The sequence below is a fragment of the Stenella coeruleoalba genome (assembly GCF_951394435.1).
Source record: "Stenella coeruleoalba genome assembly, chromosome: 3".
Lineage (NCBI taxonomy): Eukaryota > Metazoa > Chordata > Mammalia > Artiodactyla > Delphinidae > Stenella > Stenella coeruleoalba.
In genome coordinates this window covers 150,923,952-150,943,399 of record NC_137148.1, presented here as the reverse complement: position 1 = coordinate 150,943,399, position 19,448 = coordinate 150,923,952, and the positions used below count along the sequence as shown (strand labels likewise).

The 19,448-nt window shown below is 35.9% G+C and overlaps 2 protein-coding genes across 2 annotated transcripts in view; both read left to right on the top strand.

The window, feature by feature from the left end:
* Window positions 1-19,448, top strand: part of LOC307183208 (uncharacterized protein) — a 466,052-nt gene that overhangs the window by 406,234 nt on the left and 40,370 nt on the right. The window lies entirely within an intron of this gene.
* LOC307184907 (uncharacterized protein) overlaps window positions 1-19,448 on the top strand; it is a gene marked incomplete at its 5' end in the record, with an annotated part of 42,690 nt that overhangs the window by 501 nt on the left and 22,741 nt on the right. The window lies entirely within an intron of this gene.

The window sequence follows — 19,448 nt, the reverse complement described above, 5'->3', positions numbered from 1 at the left end:
GGCACAAAAACATCCATCACTGGAACAGAATAGAGAGCCCAGAAAGAAACCCATGCACTTATGGTCAATCAATCTATGACAAAGGAGGCAAGAATATGCAATGGAGAAAAGTCTGGGCTTCCTTAGGGATGGTGTCATCAATTAATTTGTTTTCTTAAATGGACCATACTTTACCATGTCTTTGTATACCTTGTGAGTTTTTTGGCTGAACATCTGGCTTTCAAATATTATAATGTGGTGTCTATGGAAATCAGATTCTCCTACTTTCCCAGGGTTTTCTGGCCTTTGGATTGTTGAAGGCTGTAGTAGTCTGTTTGTTTAGGGACCTTTCCAAACTAGTTTTGCAATGACTGTACCCCTTATCGTATGTAGGCACTGAAGTCTCTGTTCCTTTAGTTCATGTTTAGCTAATGTTTTGACAGAGATGTCCTTGAATTCCTGCACCTAAGACAAACAAAAACAAATATACACAAGCACATCCACATGCACACTCAAAACCACACACCTCTCCCCATTGTGCAGATTGCTGGATCACTCCTTCAACATTTAGCTGACCTGCACTGAGTTCAGGGCTCAGCCCATGGTAAAAGCTTAGACTCCTCTGGTGTTTTCAGAACATGCATCTTATCTTGAGTATGCATGTGGCTTTCTTAATTTCTCTGGACACATGTGTACTTTTTGTATGTTCTAAGTTCCCAAAGAATCTCCGCCAACTTTTGCTCCTGCATCTTATGTGGTCTATTGTATTTCAATGCACAGTCTTCTGCCCCAGGCATCTCTGCTTTGCACTTTTTTTGAGCAATGACCGCTGCTTTTCCAGACTGTGTTCCAGGTTAGCTAAGACAGAGATAAGCATCTTGTGTCAGTCCTTCAGGTAGCTCCCAGACAGGTTAGAACAGATACACATAATAATCCGAGAGTACGGTCTCTTCTGCTCCCTCCTGAAGCAGGATTGAGGGTCCCATACTAGGAATGGCCTGCTGCTACTTTAAGACTATCACTGCATTAAGACCCCACCACTTTAAGACCACCACTACACTAACAGTGGATGGGGCAAGGGCAAGTAAAAATGCCACAAAGCTTTCCTGCCTTTTTCCAATTGCCTCTTCCCTGGTTCAGTATGTGTTTGGTTGCTGTAAATCTTTGCCTGATTTCAGGACTAAGAGAACCTCAAGGAACGCCAGAACAAGAAACAATATAATCAAACTCTCAGATGCCAAAAGACAGGGAAAGAATCTTTACTCCCAAAGGAGAAAGAAAAAACAAATTTGTTACAAAGCAGGGATCCTCAAAAAGATTCATAGCTAATTTCCTATCTGAAACCACGGAAGAAGCCAGACATATTTAAAGTGCTGAAAGAAAAAAATTGTCCACCAAGAATTCTATATTTGGCCAAACTGGTTTCAAAACTTAGGGAGAAATTAACACATTCCCAGATGAACAAAGGCTGAGGGCGTTTGTTTTACAACTTCCTAACACTGCCCTATGACAAATGCTAAATTGAACCTTCAGGTTGAAATGAAAGGACACTAGCCAGCAACTCGAAGCTGTATAAAGAAATAGAAATCTCCAGTAAAGATAAATACATGGGCAGATACTAAAGCCAGTATTGTGCTACTGGCTTGTAACTCTACTTTTTATTTCTTACATGATTGAAAAAACAAATGCATAAAATAATCATAAATCCATGTTATTGGGCTCACAAAGTATAGAGGTGTAATTTGTGACAACAATAATGTAAGGAGGAGGAATGGAACTGTAGAGGAACAGAGTTTCTGTGTGCTATTGAAGTTGGTTCCAATTCAAATGATATTGGTTGAACTTTAGAAGGGTGAATGTAATCTTCTTGATAACCACAAAGAAAATATCAATAGACTATATGCAAAAAGAAATGAAAAAGGAATCAAGAGTTCACTACAACAAAATCGGCTAAGCACAGAAGAAGTCAGTAATGGAGTAAATGAGGGGCAAAAAATGCATAAGACATACAGAAAACAGCCAGGAAACAGACAGAATTAAGTTCTTCCTCATCAGTAATTTTTGAAAAAGTGGATTAAGCTCTCCAATAAAAAGATAAATATTGGCAGAATGGACCTTAAAAACATCCATAATCCAAGTATATGCTGTCCGCACAAAACTCACTTGATTTCAAGAGACACAAGTTGGTTGAAAGTTAAAGCACAGAATAAAATATCCCATGCAAATAGTAACAAAAAGAAAGAAAGAGAGAGAGAGAAAAAGGAAGGAAGGAAGGAAGGAAGGAAGGAAGGAAGGAAGGAAGGAAGGAAGGAAGGAAGGTAGATCTGGGATGGCTACGTTAATATCACACAAAATAAACTTTAAATCAAAAACTATCACAAGAGGAAAAGGAGGCCACTATATGTTGATAACAAGTTCAATCTATCAAGAAGATATAACAACTATAAACATATATGTACCAAACATCCCCCAAATATGTGAAGCAGACATTGACAGAATTGAAGGAAGAAATAGATAGTTCTACAATTATAGTTGGAGATCAATACCTTGCTTTCAATAATGGATAACACATCTAGACAGAAGATCGGTAGAGAGGTAGGGGGACTGAATAACACATTTAACCAACTAAACCTAACAGCCATATATAGATCACTCCACTCAACAACAGCAGAATACACATTTTTCTCAAGTACACGTGGAACATTCTCCAGGAAAGACCATATGTTACACCACAATACAAGTACCAATACATTTTTAAGAAACTGAAATCATACAAAGTATCTTCTTTAGCCACAGTGAAATGAAGGTAGAAATCAATAACAGAACCATTGGTAGCCATTTCCCATCATGCCTGCCACACATGATATAAAGCAATGAAGGGAAAAACATACTTGACCATTTAGAAAAGTGGGAAAGAGGACATATCATTGACACAGAGTGTGTGCTGTTTCCCGTTGTCAGAGATAGAAATAAATTAGCATCATTTATTCATTAGTGTGTTAATTTCTTGGTCAATCATTGTGCAGCCAGTGTTTCTGCCGGATGGGAAGATTTCCTATACTCAGTGTTGAGTGGAGACAACCTTGAAAGGGACATTTAAAAGGATTATACTGTGATGGGCCTAGCAGTACCCTTCCTCCTATGCCAGTATTTAGGCTGGGGTATTTCCATGCAGTGTGTACAATCGTAGGCCCCAGGCCACCAGAATTTAGTTGGATTCGTTTTGTTAATACATTCCCTCAGTACTTTGTCTTTTATTTGACTGTTGCATTTACTTCATTCTTTATTATCACTGCGAAACAACTTTGTTTCCTGTTCAGATGCCAAAAAGTGGATATCAATACCTCCTGAGTTTTACACATCACAGGTCTGTTTTACATATCAGAGACAGAGACAGCAACTATTTCCAATGACTTTGAGACATGCTTTGAACATGTGATTAACATGTGGAGTGTTGAAATGTGTGTCGAGCTCATTATACTTGCTGTAAAAGGTTTCAAACTGCAAAGATTTAAAAATCTTTATCTTTGAATAGTTATCCTGTGCTGTCCCTTTGTGTCAGACTGTTAATGTGCAGTCTGGCACCTTCAAATAATATGGCTTTGTAACCAATTATTTACATGTTGTTTTATCCACAGAGAATCTTTTTTTTAATAAATTTATTTATTTTTGGCTGTGTTGGGTCTTTGTTGCTGCACATGGGCTTTCTCTAGTTGGGGCGAGTGGGGGCTACTCTACATTGTGGTGTGCAGGCTCCTCATTGCCTTGGCTTCTCTCGTTGTGCAGCACGGGCTCTAGGCGCTAGGGTTTCAGTAGTTGTGGCACGCGGGCTTCAGTAGTTGTGGCTCAGTGGCCCTAGAGCACAGGCTCAGTAGTTGTGGCGCACGGGCTTAGTTGTTCCGCGGCATGTGGGAGCTTCCCAGACCAGGGCCCGAACCCATGTCCCCTGCACTGGCAGGAGGATTCCCAACCACTGTTCCACCAGGGAAGTCCCCACACAGAGAATCTTAAGGTCAAAACATACAACTCGATTAACTACACTTCCTCCTGTTCACATTTCCCTCATCTTTTCTTCATCTTCTGTCTATGTTTCCTTGGCCCTGTTTATATTAAGTGCTTTTGCCATTATATTTGATTGTCTGTATTCCGGTGAGTTACCACAATGCTTTATGAGACATGGTAGGATATAAATGCATTTAAGTAATATATATATATATATATATATATATATATATGTAGTTTGCTTGAGTGCAGTTTTTTTTGTTTTCTGCACTGAATTCATTAGCATGGGTCGGTATAAAATGTAGCATAGGTCAATATGTAATTTGTAAACTAATAAGGTCTTAAAAGTGAGGAATTAAGTCTTTTAAATTTAATTATTTATTGTAAAGAGCAGAATAGCATACATAAACAGGTGCCTAAGGAAAATTTGTATTCTAATATGGAACTCTCATGAACACTTTTTTTTTCTTCTAATGGTATGATAGTAGGCCATTTGATTATTTCTATTTTTATGGCTTTAACTTTAGAACAATGAAATATTCATAAATTTTAAAAAGTATTTTTCTTTATTTGATGCGGGTGGGATAATGGAGAAATGAAAAGTCAAACACCTATTGAGGAATCCATACTTGTCTATATATTGTGTACTTTTATTTCAATAACTGATTTAAAATTCCTAAAAGGATGCTATAATAAGTTATTATGCCATTTTACAGACTGAATTAAGTGAATTTCAGGGAGGTATGAAACTTGCCTAAGGCTATCCAGCTGCTAAGCGGTAGGAGTGAGAATTAAATCCAGGTATACCTATCGCCAAAGTTTCTGCTCATCTTTTTATATCATCCACTTTTAATAGCCAATGCTTTCCTGCTTACAGATATGACTGAGGTTTCCAGATAGTCAACATTCCTTTGTAATCAGATAGAAAACTTACTGTTGATTCTTTAAAGACATATTCCTTTTCCATTAAGTGACTTTAGTTGTTCAAATAATACTTCCAGACAGTAGTAATCACACAGTTGGAGACTAAGAACAGAACTCAGGGATGTGTCTAGCAGTCAGTAAAGACCAACTGGGCTCACTGATGATATTTACGGTCATTTCCGCTAGACTAACATAATCTTATTAATAAGACCCTAATAATTCACAGTACTGCCCTTGCCTGATTGTTTGTTCTTCTCCCTCTATCACTCTCTCTTTCCCCATATTATTATTATTTTTGGCAATTTTTGGTGAATTAAATTCAGGGATTAGTATTCAGGAGTACTAGTCACAAAAGCAGAGAATCTTAGCTCACCAAAGGAAGAAAATAGAGAAAAAGTATAAATTATATGAATACACACACATACACACATGTGCCAACTATATGCTGCACTTCTCCAAAATCTATTCAGTATCTGCACATTTACTGTATATTAGCAGTAAGACCAGAAATGAGCGTAACGCTCTGTTTACAAGGCACCGAAAACAGACCCAAATATGGAAATTACTAGCAATGAGAATGGGGAAGAAAGACTACAACAAGGAATGTAGATGATATTTTTGTTTCCTAGCTATGATGCCAAATATTGAACTTTCAACATGAGACAAGGAGGCCATAAAAAGTTGTATTAGTTTCCTAGAGCTGCCATGACAAAGTACCAGAGACTGAGGAGGTTAAACAACAGAAATTTACTCACTCACAGGTCTAGAGGCTAGAAATCTGACATAAGGTGTCAGCAGGATTGATTTCTTCTCAAGTATCTCTTCTTGGTTTGTAGATGCCATGTTTTCCTTTTGTCTTCACATGGTCTTCTCTCTGTGCATGTCTGTGTCCTAATATTTTCTTTTTATAAGGACACCAGTCATATTGGATTAAAGCCCACCCATTTGACCTCATTTGACCTCAGTTACCTATTTAAGGGCCTTATCTCCAAATACAGTCATATTACCAGGTATTGGGGGTTAAGACTTCCACATATTAACTTGAGCAGGACACAATTCAGCTGATAATAGAAGATAAGAGTAATTTAAGCAAGTAAGTAACTATTGTTTACAGTGAGTTGCTTAAGGATATGAATTTACTCAAGAAAAACAAGAAGAAATTACATAACACTGTACGTTATACAAAGATATTAAATTAATCATCATAACATCCTGTGAGATGGGCGTTAAATCAGACTAAGCAAGATGAAGCAACTTATCCAGAATTGTATAGTTGGTACTTTCTAGAATTTAAACCAGGTATTTTCCCAGTTCCATTCTACGTTATATATTCATTTCATTATTTGAAATGAATTTTGAGTCTTCATTTTGCTTAGTTTCTGAAGTTACATGGGGATAGAATGGAGTTGGATATTTTCAGTGACATTCACACATGGGGAAGGAAATTGAGTCCAGAAGCTTCAGCAATGTTTCCATGGAGAACACTAACAACAGAACCAGAAACACCGTTATCCTTTTGGTTCAGTGATCTTTCCTGAAGCACTACAAGAATCAATTTTAAGAAGCCCAGTGTTTTCCAAACTTTCACCAATGGGCTCTGTAGGGTCCTCTAACAGTATCTAAGAGACTAACTAGTTTCACATCCCAAGCCACTTAAGACAAGGAGTTCTGATTGTTCTCTGTGAGGAAATCAAGTGACAATCATAGCTGGTGATTTAGGATAGTTTCTTCAGGGCCCAGGCAAAACCTAATACACAGTAATAATCAGTTAACTGCATCTTTGACAAGGATTAATCAGGTATCAAAGAGGTCTATAAATTGGGAGAAGTTATGATCAAAGAGAAACATAGACCACAGATATTTAATTAATGCTCAATTTTTTATGAGTTTAACTTTGGTTAACCTAATTTTCCTTCTTCTAGACAACTTCCAATTCGTCTCCACAAAGAGACCAGAATAATCACCTTCCAATACACGATTTATTGTGTTGCTTTAATTTAAAGCATACAGTGACTTCGACATTCACTCCACCAAGTTTTGCCAGGAGAGAAAAGGAGACGTGATATTTTGTCTTGAATTAGATATGCCACCATACTTGACTTAGCTCATCCTACTGGAAGCTCTTTGAGGGCAGATTCTACAGTCTTGTCTTACATCCTCTACGGAATCAAGCCAAGGGAATCACACACAGTTACAGCTGGAAAAACATTTGTTCTGGGTTAATACTTTTAGCCTTTACCACCAAGACTTTATCACCAAGACCTATCTTTACAGTCTCGAAACAGGAGACCTTCTTGCCTTCCCTTTTCATATTGACTAGGAAGGTAAAGGGAAGAACTGAGAAGTACCCAAAGTCAGCTAGCAGCCAGCACAGATAAATCATCGGTGGAGATAGTGTTTCTTTCAAAAGATATAAACATAAGAGGAAGTCCTAGTGTTTGAAACAACTGTGCATAATAAAATTCCATGAAAACCTAGAAATCCAGATGCAGATCAGTAACATATTGGTTAAATAAGCTGTTATGTTCATGCAATGGACAAGTGTACATACATTAAGAAGAACGAGATACTCTTTTCTATGAGATTCTCTTTTCACTGAACTCATCAGTGCTGCAAACACAATGTTACATAATACTTCTTCTTTAACATTACATCAGGCATCCTCATCTTGTCCTGCATTTATTGCCAGTGTTACTAAAGTCTATCACTTACCTCTTTCTCTTTTAGACATATAATTTCTTCTTATTTTGGAAGCATTCATCAATCCCTATTTTACTCTTTCTTTTAAATTACAAATGAATATTGAATTTTATAAAATATCTTTTGGGGGATATTTCAAGTGACTGTATACTTTTGCTCTCCTTTGACCTTGTTATATGGTAAATTATATTTTGTTATTTTATATTATGCTATTTATTATATATTGTATTCTGTTTACTAATGACATTTATTATATTATAATTACATTATTTTTAAGGTAGCATTTTGTTTTAGATAGACAAAACAACCAGTGGAATAGGAAGTATCTTAAAATTAGATGCAAGAGCATAAGGGAATTGAGATTAAAATAAAATTCACATTTTGGATCAGTAGCAAAAATTATTCAACAAAAGTGGGAAAATATGGCTATCATAGAATTACTAAATTCTAGATACAGCAACCAGTTAAAAGTTAAAAAATAATGAAAGTATAAAAGTATCAGAAACCCGGGAGACTTGAAATAAATTATTCATGAGGAATACCTTTCTAAGATACAAAGAGAAAAGGATACATTTAATTATATAAGAATTAAAATTTTCCTCATGGCAAAATGCACTATAAAGGTCAGAAAACAAGCAAAAGAAATTGGGAAATATATTTAGAAATGGATATGCCTTCTTTACAACTTTTGAGAGAAGCACATGTTTCTTTTTCCTTTAACCTGTTATGTGGGTATTAATCTATAATGTAAGTGCATGGTTCCTTTCCTTTAACCTGTAATGTGAGATTTAATCTATATGTAAGTGCATGGTTCCTTTCCTTTCATCTGTAATGCGAGTGTCAACATGGGGCACTGCTTCCAAGCACAGACTTTGGATGTTCCTGTACTGGTCCCGTCACTGACCATCCACAAAAACTTACAAATGTTGCTTTAGTTTCCTGGGGGTTAGCGTCTTAGCTAAGAAATGGAAGCAAAATAGAACTTTCCCCCAGGGATGATAGAAGGTTTAAAGGAGTAAATATGTAAGTGACTTGGCACAGTGCCTAGTACAAGAGAGATCAATATAAGTACTTACCAATTTGTTAAAGAGACACATGAAAGAAATAAAATGTGGTGATTTCAATCTATTGATATATATTCTTGACATTAAACTACATTGGATGACCTAACTTGCTCGTGCTTTTTCTTACTCTAGTGAACTTGGGTAGCTAATATCATAGTTTAAAAGTTTTCCTTTTATATTTACAAGTAAATTTGACCTGTAAATTTCTTTTTCCTTACAGTCCTAATCTATTTTCAGTATTAGGATTATATAGACTTCATAAGATGAATAAAGGAGCATTCTTCCTTTGCTACTCCCTAGAAGTTTTTCTTTGTTAATATTGATGTTATCTGTTTAACAGAAGTTTGATAGAATTCACCTCCCAAATGATCTGGCCGGGTCTGGTATTTTCTTGGTGAAAGCTTGTAAACTATTGACTTAATTCCTTTACTGGTGTAAGAACTCCAGCTACAAATTTCCGCTTGTGTCAGTTTTGGTAAACTTTAGGAGCTAGGAAATTGTCCACTTTACAGAAATGTTCAAATTTACTGGCATTTCATATATTCTCTGTTTGTACTCTCTGCTATAACATTGTCCTGATTCTTTCTGTATATTGTTTACTTACGTTTTTGTTTTGCTTAATCAAAGTTTGTTTTTTTAAATCTTTTCAAAGAATATTCTTTTGACTTACTAAATCACCTCAATTTTATACTGTTTTCTGTTTTATTAAGTTCTGCTCATATCTTTATTGTCTCTTTTTCTATGTTCTCAGGGTTTATTGTTTTACTCTTCTGATGTCAATTAAAACACTTGGTTATTAATTTTAATAAATCTTTTGACTTATAAACAGTTGAACTTTTTGAAGGTTCCAGCTTAGTTGTACGTATCTAAGGGTCAGCTCCTCCTCATAGTTGCTGGCCTAAGGCTTAGTTCACCCTATAGCCATGTATATATTGACATTTTTTCCCCTCGACTTTCTGTGTTTTGCTACTTCTCACTTCTCTTTGCAGAGAAGCCCTTTGAAATACCCTTAACTTATTTTACAGCCAATAAGTCTTTAAAATACTGTGTATTTTTTAAGATAAATCAACTTATATAATTAGGCAGGAAATCTGACCTGCCATATTTTTAAAAACAGCATAATTTCACTCTTCTCCACGATTAATCTGCTGTATTACACGACCTTCGAGTTTTTAGCTTTAACAATGACATGTACTCTAAAAATGTTTGAAAGATCCTACCCAGTCTTTTAAAACATCCTTGCTCCTTGTTTCAGTTCTAGTTTTATGTATATTTTCTGCCTGGCACCTGATTATTCCAACATCTGATGGATGGCCTTGGGAATCTAATTCTGCTATTGATTGTTTTTGCTGATTCTCTCCACTTGTAGCTGATTTCTTCATTATTGTGTAAATTTAGATCATGAGCTCACGTTTAGCTAAACTTTATCTGTGGGAACGCTATAGGCCTGTGTTGAAGGTCTACCTCTCCAGAAAGGGTTTAGTTTTGTGTTTGGAATACCACCGATTTGGGAGCATTGTAAGTTAATTTCTTAGCTTCTGTTTGCAAGACCGCAAATAAATTTGCAACCCAAACACTGTGAACACAGATCTGCGGTTCAGAATTCTCAAGATTTCCTACCTGTTTCCTACCCAGAGCAGAGGCCAAGAGAATTTGCTCTTAGTCTCCCTTTGCCAGCAGATATTTTTTTCTCCTGGCACACCCTTTCATTAAAGGTGAAGCCAGGGATAGGTAGGTTTAGTTCTAACTTCCCATCTAGTAGGGATGGAGTCTTACCTCCTGCCTCCCATGTGGTCATGGCCATTGAAAAACAAGTCTCTATACCAGGTGTGTCATTCAACTACGGCCTGTATTCCAAATCCAGACAGCTGCCTATTTTTTATGGCCTATGAGCTATGAATAGTTTTCACGTTTTAACTGGTAGCATTTTAAGTGGTTACCTAAGTACCTAAATAATATCCTCAATTTGGCCTCTTTGGTCTACAAAGCCTAAAATATTTGCCATTTGGCTCCATAAAAACAGGAGTTCCAGCTTCTGTTCTAAGCTATCAAGATCTTCAATCCACTCTTAATAGAGCTATCACTCTCACACATGGACCACCCTTCCTTCATGGGTACTGGAAATTTCGACTGCACACTTCCAAAATCAACCACGCACTTAAAAATAAGTTGTGTACATTTAACCTAGCATACCTAACCCTTTTCTTTTAGGAGAGTTTTTCAAGTAATCTTGCCCACCATATTTTTCAGAACTTCATTAATAATGGCAAAAAACTGGGCTTACCTGGTGGCGCAGTGGTTGAGAGTCTGCCTGCCGATGCAGGGGACACGGGTTCGTGCCCCGGTCCGGGAAGATCCCACATGCCGTGGAGCGGCTGGGCCCGTGAGCCATGGCCGCTGAGCCTGCGCGTCCGGAGCCTGTGCTCCGCAACAGGAGAGGCCACAACAGTGAGAGGCCTACGTACCAAAAAAACAAACAAAAAACAAAAAAAGGCAAAAAATTAAAACAACTTAACATTCAACAAAAATGGGAAATGTTCATAACAATTATAGAAGCACATACAGTAGAAAACTATAAACTGTTATTGAAAGAGTGAGACATAACCTTTTATTCTTAGAGAACTATGTTTATTTAGGTCCCTTTTGTTTAAATAAGTGTATTTCTGTGTATGTATGTATACAGTCATGTATTTATATACACATACATTATTTGTATGATATATTTATATAAACATATGAAATACATACCTATACACATACCTTTGATTTATATTTGTATACATACACAGGAATATAATTATATATTATATATTTATATACATTGAACTGAATACTGGTGGTATACATATATATCATGTATAAACGTGTGTCTATGTGCATGTGTAGAAAAGCAGGTTGAGAGATATGGAAGCATGAGTTAGACAGGGTTCAAGATTTTAAAAGTAGTTATGTGTAGGTAGTGAGGTTAAGGCCCATTTGATTGAAAATATTGCATATTTTTACATCAATTGTTATGATGACCAGATTCCTATGTAAATAAAATTATAAATAGCTATACATACTCGTATGTGTAATGTATAACCAAAAGATATATAGTTTTATATATGTATTATATTTATATTATATAATACAATTATACTAATACATTATATATTGTGTTATATAGAATATATTAACTATAGTGTATTATATCAGATAATAATAATTATATATTTATATATTATGATATAATTGTTTTAAAATCAATATTACAGGATATATCATATTAATATTATGAACATATTAACCATAGAAATACATTTCATTACTCATATATTTTGTATATAATATATGCTAGGCAAAAATATATATTAATATAATACATAATTGTTATACACTAATATAAATATTAGTATATTACATTTATACATCAATATAATATTTAATATTGGTATATTTATATTATTTTTAATATATACATAGCTAATGCTCTTTAAAGCCATCTGCTACAAGTAGAATAAGACCAGGAGTATGGCCAAAGCAAATTGTAAAAATATTAGATTACTTATATTCATTTTTATGTCATTCTCCTGGAATCTGCATCTGGCTATTAGAGAGGACACACAGCAAAATCAACAAAAAGTGCCCAGGACATAGGATCCTTTCTTCATTGGAACCTCAAAGGAAACACAGTGCTATTTAGTCCCCCTTCAAAGAGCCAAGAGCAAACCTTGAAGCACCCAGTAAAAGCCAATTCAAACAAAAAAGCTTTTCCACTTAAACTGGAAAACGTTAAGTTCCCAAGAGGCCCCCTACATCAACCACTGAAGCTCATTTGGCAGTAAAAACCGAACAACAAGAAACGCAAAACAATAGGTGTTTTACCAAAAACACAAAAAAGCAGCTAATTAGTGTCTTTCCTGTTTGAGAGAAGGGGGTGGGAAGTGGGCAGAAGACCTGATAGGAAAGATAAAAAGAAAAGGAAAAGGAAAATAACAGTTTCCAGTTTGACACTCAAGCTGTCTTCTGCATCCATTTCGTCAAGACCACCAAGTCAATGTGGAGGCTTTTTCCTCCTTCCCTTTTCTTTTCATGAGACCGATCACAACCAGCACTGCAGATTCCATCCAATTAAGGAATGCTGTTGCCTACAGGTGTGAATGAGCTGTGAGTAAAGTACTGAAGTAGAGGACACCTAAAGTGAAACGATTTCATGAATGTCCACGTGGCTGAGCAGCAAGTTAACCTTTCATAGATGTGCTAAAGAAGAAGAGTTGGGTTTTATTTTATTTACTTTTCCCTGGACTGTGTTGAATGACTATCATCGACAAGTTCAGGCTACTTTTTGCTGAGGATTAATGCACTGGGAGAGCTGAGAGAACACTCAACAGTAGAGCTGTCTTTTTCTTGACCAGTTCACCTTAGTTTCCCAAACTCTAAGTCTTTCCCTAATTCTTTCTCCTTTTTATTGTAGTAAAATGAACATAACACAAAATCCACCATTTTGATCATTTTACAATTCACTGTACCATTCAGTGGAATTTACTACTGTCACAATGTTGTGCAACTATCACCACTGTCCAACTACAAAACATTTTCATCACCCCAAGAGGAAACATACACCCATTTTGAGGAGTCATTCCCTATATCCCTCTCTTCCAAACCCCTGGAAACCACTAATGTATAATATTTTCCGTGTGTATGGATTTGCCACTGCTGGACATTTCATATAAATGGAAGCATACAATATAGAGCCTTTCGAGCCTGACTTCTTTCACTTAGTTGCATCCATGATGTAGCATGTATCATTAATCCATTCACTTTTATGGCTGAATTCCCTGATCCTGTTTTCTTCATACTGTTTGAATACAAAATTTAAAATAAGTTGAGAGTGAAGCTCTGTTTGAAGGGCACATCTACGAGGCCAACTCTTTTAAAAAAGGTGAAAAGGGAGATATTGTTGTGAAATGATAATCGTTGAGAAGCCTCAGCCAATTTGATAATGAAAAGTTTGGGAAATGTTGCAAAAAATTATCTGCTTTATATTAAAAGCCTTTTAAGCAAGGATTCAGGAGATTGTCTGTTTCTTGCAGGTAACTTAAATGAGTCAGAAGGAAATAACTGTGCTTTAAAACAGATTTTGAAAGGATTCTATTTATTCTTAATAGACAAATGGGAGTACAGGTAGTTCACATCCAATATGGACTCCCTGTGCAAACACTGTTTATCGTTTTAGCCACCACTATCAAATTATATTTCTTGAGAGTAAGGCAGCTCAATTCCTGCATATTACTTTTTTTCCTGCATATTACTTTTTAAAATTCATCTATCAAATTATCAGATTCATCAATCCATTAATACAGTATAAACAAGAGATGTTCATGTTTCAGTGCAGTTCAAATATCAGGTATAAAGAACCACCAGCAAGAAAAAGAATCCTATATCTCTTGCCAGAATGTGGTCAGCTCTGGGGTGCTTTGCTAGCTGAAACACACTTTCATTGTTAAGAGGATAGAGGCTGTTTAAGAGGGATGAGAGCCAAAAAATGTTAACTACGTGTATGTGTTAAGAACAGTGCTAGGTTATCTCATATTCTATATCAGCCAAGGCTCACCATTTTACATATGTGAAAAGCGAAGTTAAAAGTGTTTTAGTAGGGCTTCCCTGGTGGTGCAGTGGTTAAGAATCTGCCTGCCAGTGCAGGGGACGCGGGTTTGAGCCCTGGTCCGGGAAGCTCCCACATGCCACGGAGCAACTAAGAGCATGCGCCACAACTACTGAGCCTGAACTCTAGAGCCCGTGAACCACAACTACTGAAGCCCACACACCTAGACCCCGTGCTCAGCAACAAAGAGAAGCCACCACAATGAGAAGCCCGCGCACCGTAACAAAGAGTAGCCCCCGCTCACCGCAACTAGAGAAAGCCCGCGCATGGCAAGGAAGAGCCAACGCAGCCAAAAATAAATAAATAAATCTATTTTTTTTTAAAAAAGTGTTTTAGTAACTTACTAAAAGGCACGCAATCAGTAAATCTGAGCAAGAATTCAATCCCAAATCTGTCACACTGAAGTTTAAGCTAATACATGAGATTAATAAAAACAGCATTAAATTAAAAGTTCAGAGATATTTTTAATTTCATACTCTTTCACTAACGCTCTTTGGAGATAAATCATTTCTTTTATATGGGCCTTAGTTTTCACAACTATCATAGTTGGAAGCTTGACTAGATGATCTGTATGTAGTCTTCCAATTCTAAAATGTTCCACTCATTTGGATTCCTACAATAATTGCCCTTGCGATACATGCATGCTGCCACCAAGTAGCCGTAGAGACTATTAGTTCCTTTTATATCCCTAGTGGGGAGTGCATTTTGACATCAGACTTACCAGTCAATAGTACAACCTGTTACTATAACTATAAAATAACAAAATAATCTGGTATTATTTCCTGTAAAGCAGAAGCTTTACATTGTCTGTGCATCATATCAGAATCACCTGTAGGTTTGTTTGGTTGTGTTTTAACATCTTTATTGGAGTATAATTGCTTTACAATGGTGTGTTAGTTTCTGCTTTATAACACCTGTAGGTTTTTAAACATAGAGGAAATGCATAACCCATTGAATGAGAATCTTCAGAGACAGGACATGGGCATCTGGATTTTTGGGCTCCCATCATCCGTTTATTTTATTTTATTTTATTTTTTGCCTATGTACAATATTTGTCACATCCTCTTGAATCTTTAAATGTTTCTTTTTGTTTGAAAATTTTAGAATATTCCATAATCTTCACCTACTTTTCATAAGGTGTTATCTGTTATGTTTATTCGATCTTCTGCTTCTCCTGGTTGTCTTCTTTTTTTCCTTTTTTTTTTTGGCGGGGGGGGGGGCCCTGCCTCATGGCTTGCAGGATCTTAGTTCCCTGACCGGGAATTGGACCCCAGGGCCCCAGCAGTGAAAGCGCCAAGTTCTAACCACTGGACCACCAGGGAAGTCCCAAGACTTCTGTTTTAAATGACTTTTTTTCCCACTCTAATTCATTCCTGGGATCAGTTTCATGTTTGAACATTAAACCAACCTTGCATTACTAGAATAAAGCTACTTTGATTGTGATATATGATTGTTTTACATACCATGGATACAGTTTGTGCTTCTGTTTACACATTTTGCATGCATGTTCAAAAGAGAAACTGGCCTGTGATTCTATTCTTGTAATATTCTTTTTAGTTTTGATCTGAAGCTTATGTTGGCCTTATAAATATTTGAGCAATATATACTTTTCTGTCTCCTGGAAGATTTTTATGTAAGATTACCAATATTTCTTCCCTAAATATTTGGAAGAATTTACTTGGAAAGCCATTTATCCCTGGCAATCATTTTCTGTAAAGGTACTTAATTATACAAACAACTTTTGCAGTAGATATAGGTTTTTGAGATATTTTTTCTTTCTTGGGTTAGTCTTGTTAGCTTGCATTTTTAAAGAATTTGTCATTTTCGATGAATTTTCAAATTTATAAATATAAAATTGTCATAATTTTAACAGCTTTATTGGGATGTTATTTAAATACCATAATTTCAACACTTTAATGTATACAATTCAGTGGTTCTGAGTGTAACCACTAAAAGACTTGGGTAAGCATCACAACAATCCAATTTTAGATTTCTGTCCCCCCACAAAAAACCCATTACACATTAACAAGCTTTTTTCAATCTCCTCAACCCTCTCAGCCCTAGGCAACCACTCATCTACTTCCTGTCTCTACAGATTTGCTATTCTGGGCATTTCATATAAATGGGACCGTACAATATGTGATCTTTTGTGAGTGGCTGCTTTTACTTTACATAATGCTTTCATGGTTCATCTATGTTGTAACATGGATCAGTAGATCGTTCCTTTCTATAGCTGAATGCTATTCTATTGTATGGATATTCCACATTTTGTTTATTCATTTATCCAGTTGTCATTTGAATTATTTCCACCTTTTGTTTTTAGAAATATGCTTCTATGAACATTCACGTACAAGCTTTTGTGCAGACATAAGTTTTTATTTCTCTTAGGTATATATTTAGTACTGGAACTGCTGGGTCATAGGGTAACTCTATGTTTAACACTTGCAGGAACTCTCAAGCTGTTTTGTAAAATGGCCGCACCATTTTACATTCCCACCAGCAATGTATGTGGGTTTCAATCTCTTCTCTTACAGCCTAGCATGTCATCTATGCTGGAAACGTTTCACATGTGGTTGAGCAGGATGAGTATTTTACTCTTTGGTTGAGTGTTCTGTAAACATTTATTAGGTCTTGTTAATTCATAGTCTTGTCCAAGTCTTCTATATCGTTGTTGATCTTCTGCCTAACTGTTCTATCCATTATTGACTGTGGAGTACTGAAGCCTCTACCCAATGTTGTGCAATTATCTATTTTTTCCTTCAATTCTTCATGGATTTTGGTATTTTCTTCTTCGTGTATTTTGGTTTTACCTTATTCAGGGCAAATAGGGTAAAGATTTTTGTATCTTCCCTTTCTTTATCATAAAATGTCCCTTTTCATATCTAGTAACTTTTTTGTTTGTTTTAAAGTCTATTTTTTCTGGTATTAGTATAGCCACTTCAGCAATGCTTACGGTTGCTATTTGCATGATGTATATTTTTTCATCCTTTTACTTTGTACACATTAGACTTTTGAATCCAAGGAGTGTCTCCTATAGAAAACATTTTTTAATACCCAGTTCGACAATATATGCCTTTTGATTATACTGTTTAATTCATTTACATTTAGTTTTTATTATTGATATGGTAGGATTTATTTATGTCTATCATTTTACCTTTGGTTTTCTACATGCCTCATGTTTTTGCTTTTTTGTTATTGTTCCTCCAGTTTCCTTTTATAGTAGGTAGATATTTTCTACCGTAACATGTAATTCCTTTAATGATTTTTAACCACATTGTTTGAGTAATGGCTGCACTAGGGCTTATGTAATACATCTCAGAATCTCTTCAGATTTTTACTAGGTTCATTCCAGATAGAAACAGAAACTGTACTTTTATAGAGCTGTATGCCTTCCCCTCTTTTTTGTTTTTATTACATTTATATATGTTACATACTTAACAACATATTATTATAATAATTACTTCTCACAAGCTTATTTTTTCAAAGAGCTTAGAGAAGAAAGTTGAGCAAATAAATATTTTTGAGTTTGTCCGGTTAATCTATTTACCATTTCTGGTTCTCTTCCTTTCTTCCTGCGGATTCAGCTTATGATCTACTGTCATTTTTATTCTAACACAGCTTTGTTCTCACTGCCTTCGTTGTGCCATATCATCAAATATATGATTTTTTTATGTTATATAGAGAACAATCCAAATATAGTCATATTGTTTAGACACTTACTTTTTAAATTAGTTAAGAGAAGAAAGGAGAAGAAATTTGAAATTACAGTATCTTTTATAATTCTCTCCACAACTGCTCTAGTCAGCATTCTTTGTTTTGTTTGTATGGCTTGAGTTACTGTCTGCTATCATTTGAAGAACTTCCACTAGTATTGCTTGTGAAGCCCGTCTGCTAACAATGAACTCACTCAGTTTCTGTTTCTGTTTCTGAGTTATGGTGAAGTATTGATGATAAGTTGTGGAGTGGTAGGAAAAACTAAAATGCGATGTGCTGTATGATGTATGTTTCACTGAAGTGTCTTGGTCAAATTCTAATGATTTATGATAGAAATCACATAAAGCAAGCATCACAATTCTCCAGGAATGTTCTGTAGAATGCTAATGTTAATGATGAATATGTGATCCCAAATCTTTCACTTGTATTGACCTTATCTCAGTAATTCTTCTCCCAACAATGCCGTAACTAGAGTTGAGTTCTAAAGTGTACCTTCCTCTTTTCCAATAGAAATGGTCCCACAATTTCAGAAAGTTCTCAAAGGTGAAAAAGTGCACACGGCGTTTATCACGTTTGCAAATGCCAATGAAAATGCTAAGGTAACACTGTCCAAAATGCAATATTCTTCTGTGAGGGCACCCAACTTTAAACAAATACACATATTCTAAATACAGCTTAGATCTGTGACATGTTTTGGCCAATGAAGTGTGAGCAGACATGATGGCCTTCAATGAGCAGCAGAGGCCTTAAATGGGCTTGTGCAGTTGGGCTCACCTCTTATGTTTCAGTGAACTTTGTGAGAAGACAGGGCCTGGGAGCTGCAGCCTCACAGTTGGGCTCCAGAGGAAGATGTGTGTTACAGACCTCAAACTGACCCAAAACACGGAGCAAAACCAGCCATCTAGAGGTCTAAAAGAGGGCCACTGCAGCTAGCCAATAGGTCCAAGAAAAATAAATTCTTGTTTATGGAACTGAGTTTTGGGTCGATTTGTTCCAAAGCATTATCACAGCAAGAACTGACTAACACAACATCCTCCAAATCATTGTTATGTAAATGGCTGCCACCATGCCTACAAGTAAGGCAATTGTGTACTCAAATTGTGAGAGTTCTTGAACTCTTGGTGCCTCTCCAACACAATGTACATGGCTAAATTTCCACAAATAAGTTCACTAATATACCACAGAGATCTCCCTAAGCTTTTATTAAATGTAATGCAAAGTTTATTCTTTTCATTTTCTGCTTCTACATAGTTAAAATGCTTTTTGTCAATGTAAAATGGCTCTTACCTTTTGGCTTCTGTCGTGAGAGTCTTTTGAACTCTGAAACACTGTAGGATATCACCTATAAATGGAATCTAAAACATACAACAATTGAACGAATATAACAAAAAAGAAGGAGAGTCACCGATATAGAGAACAAA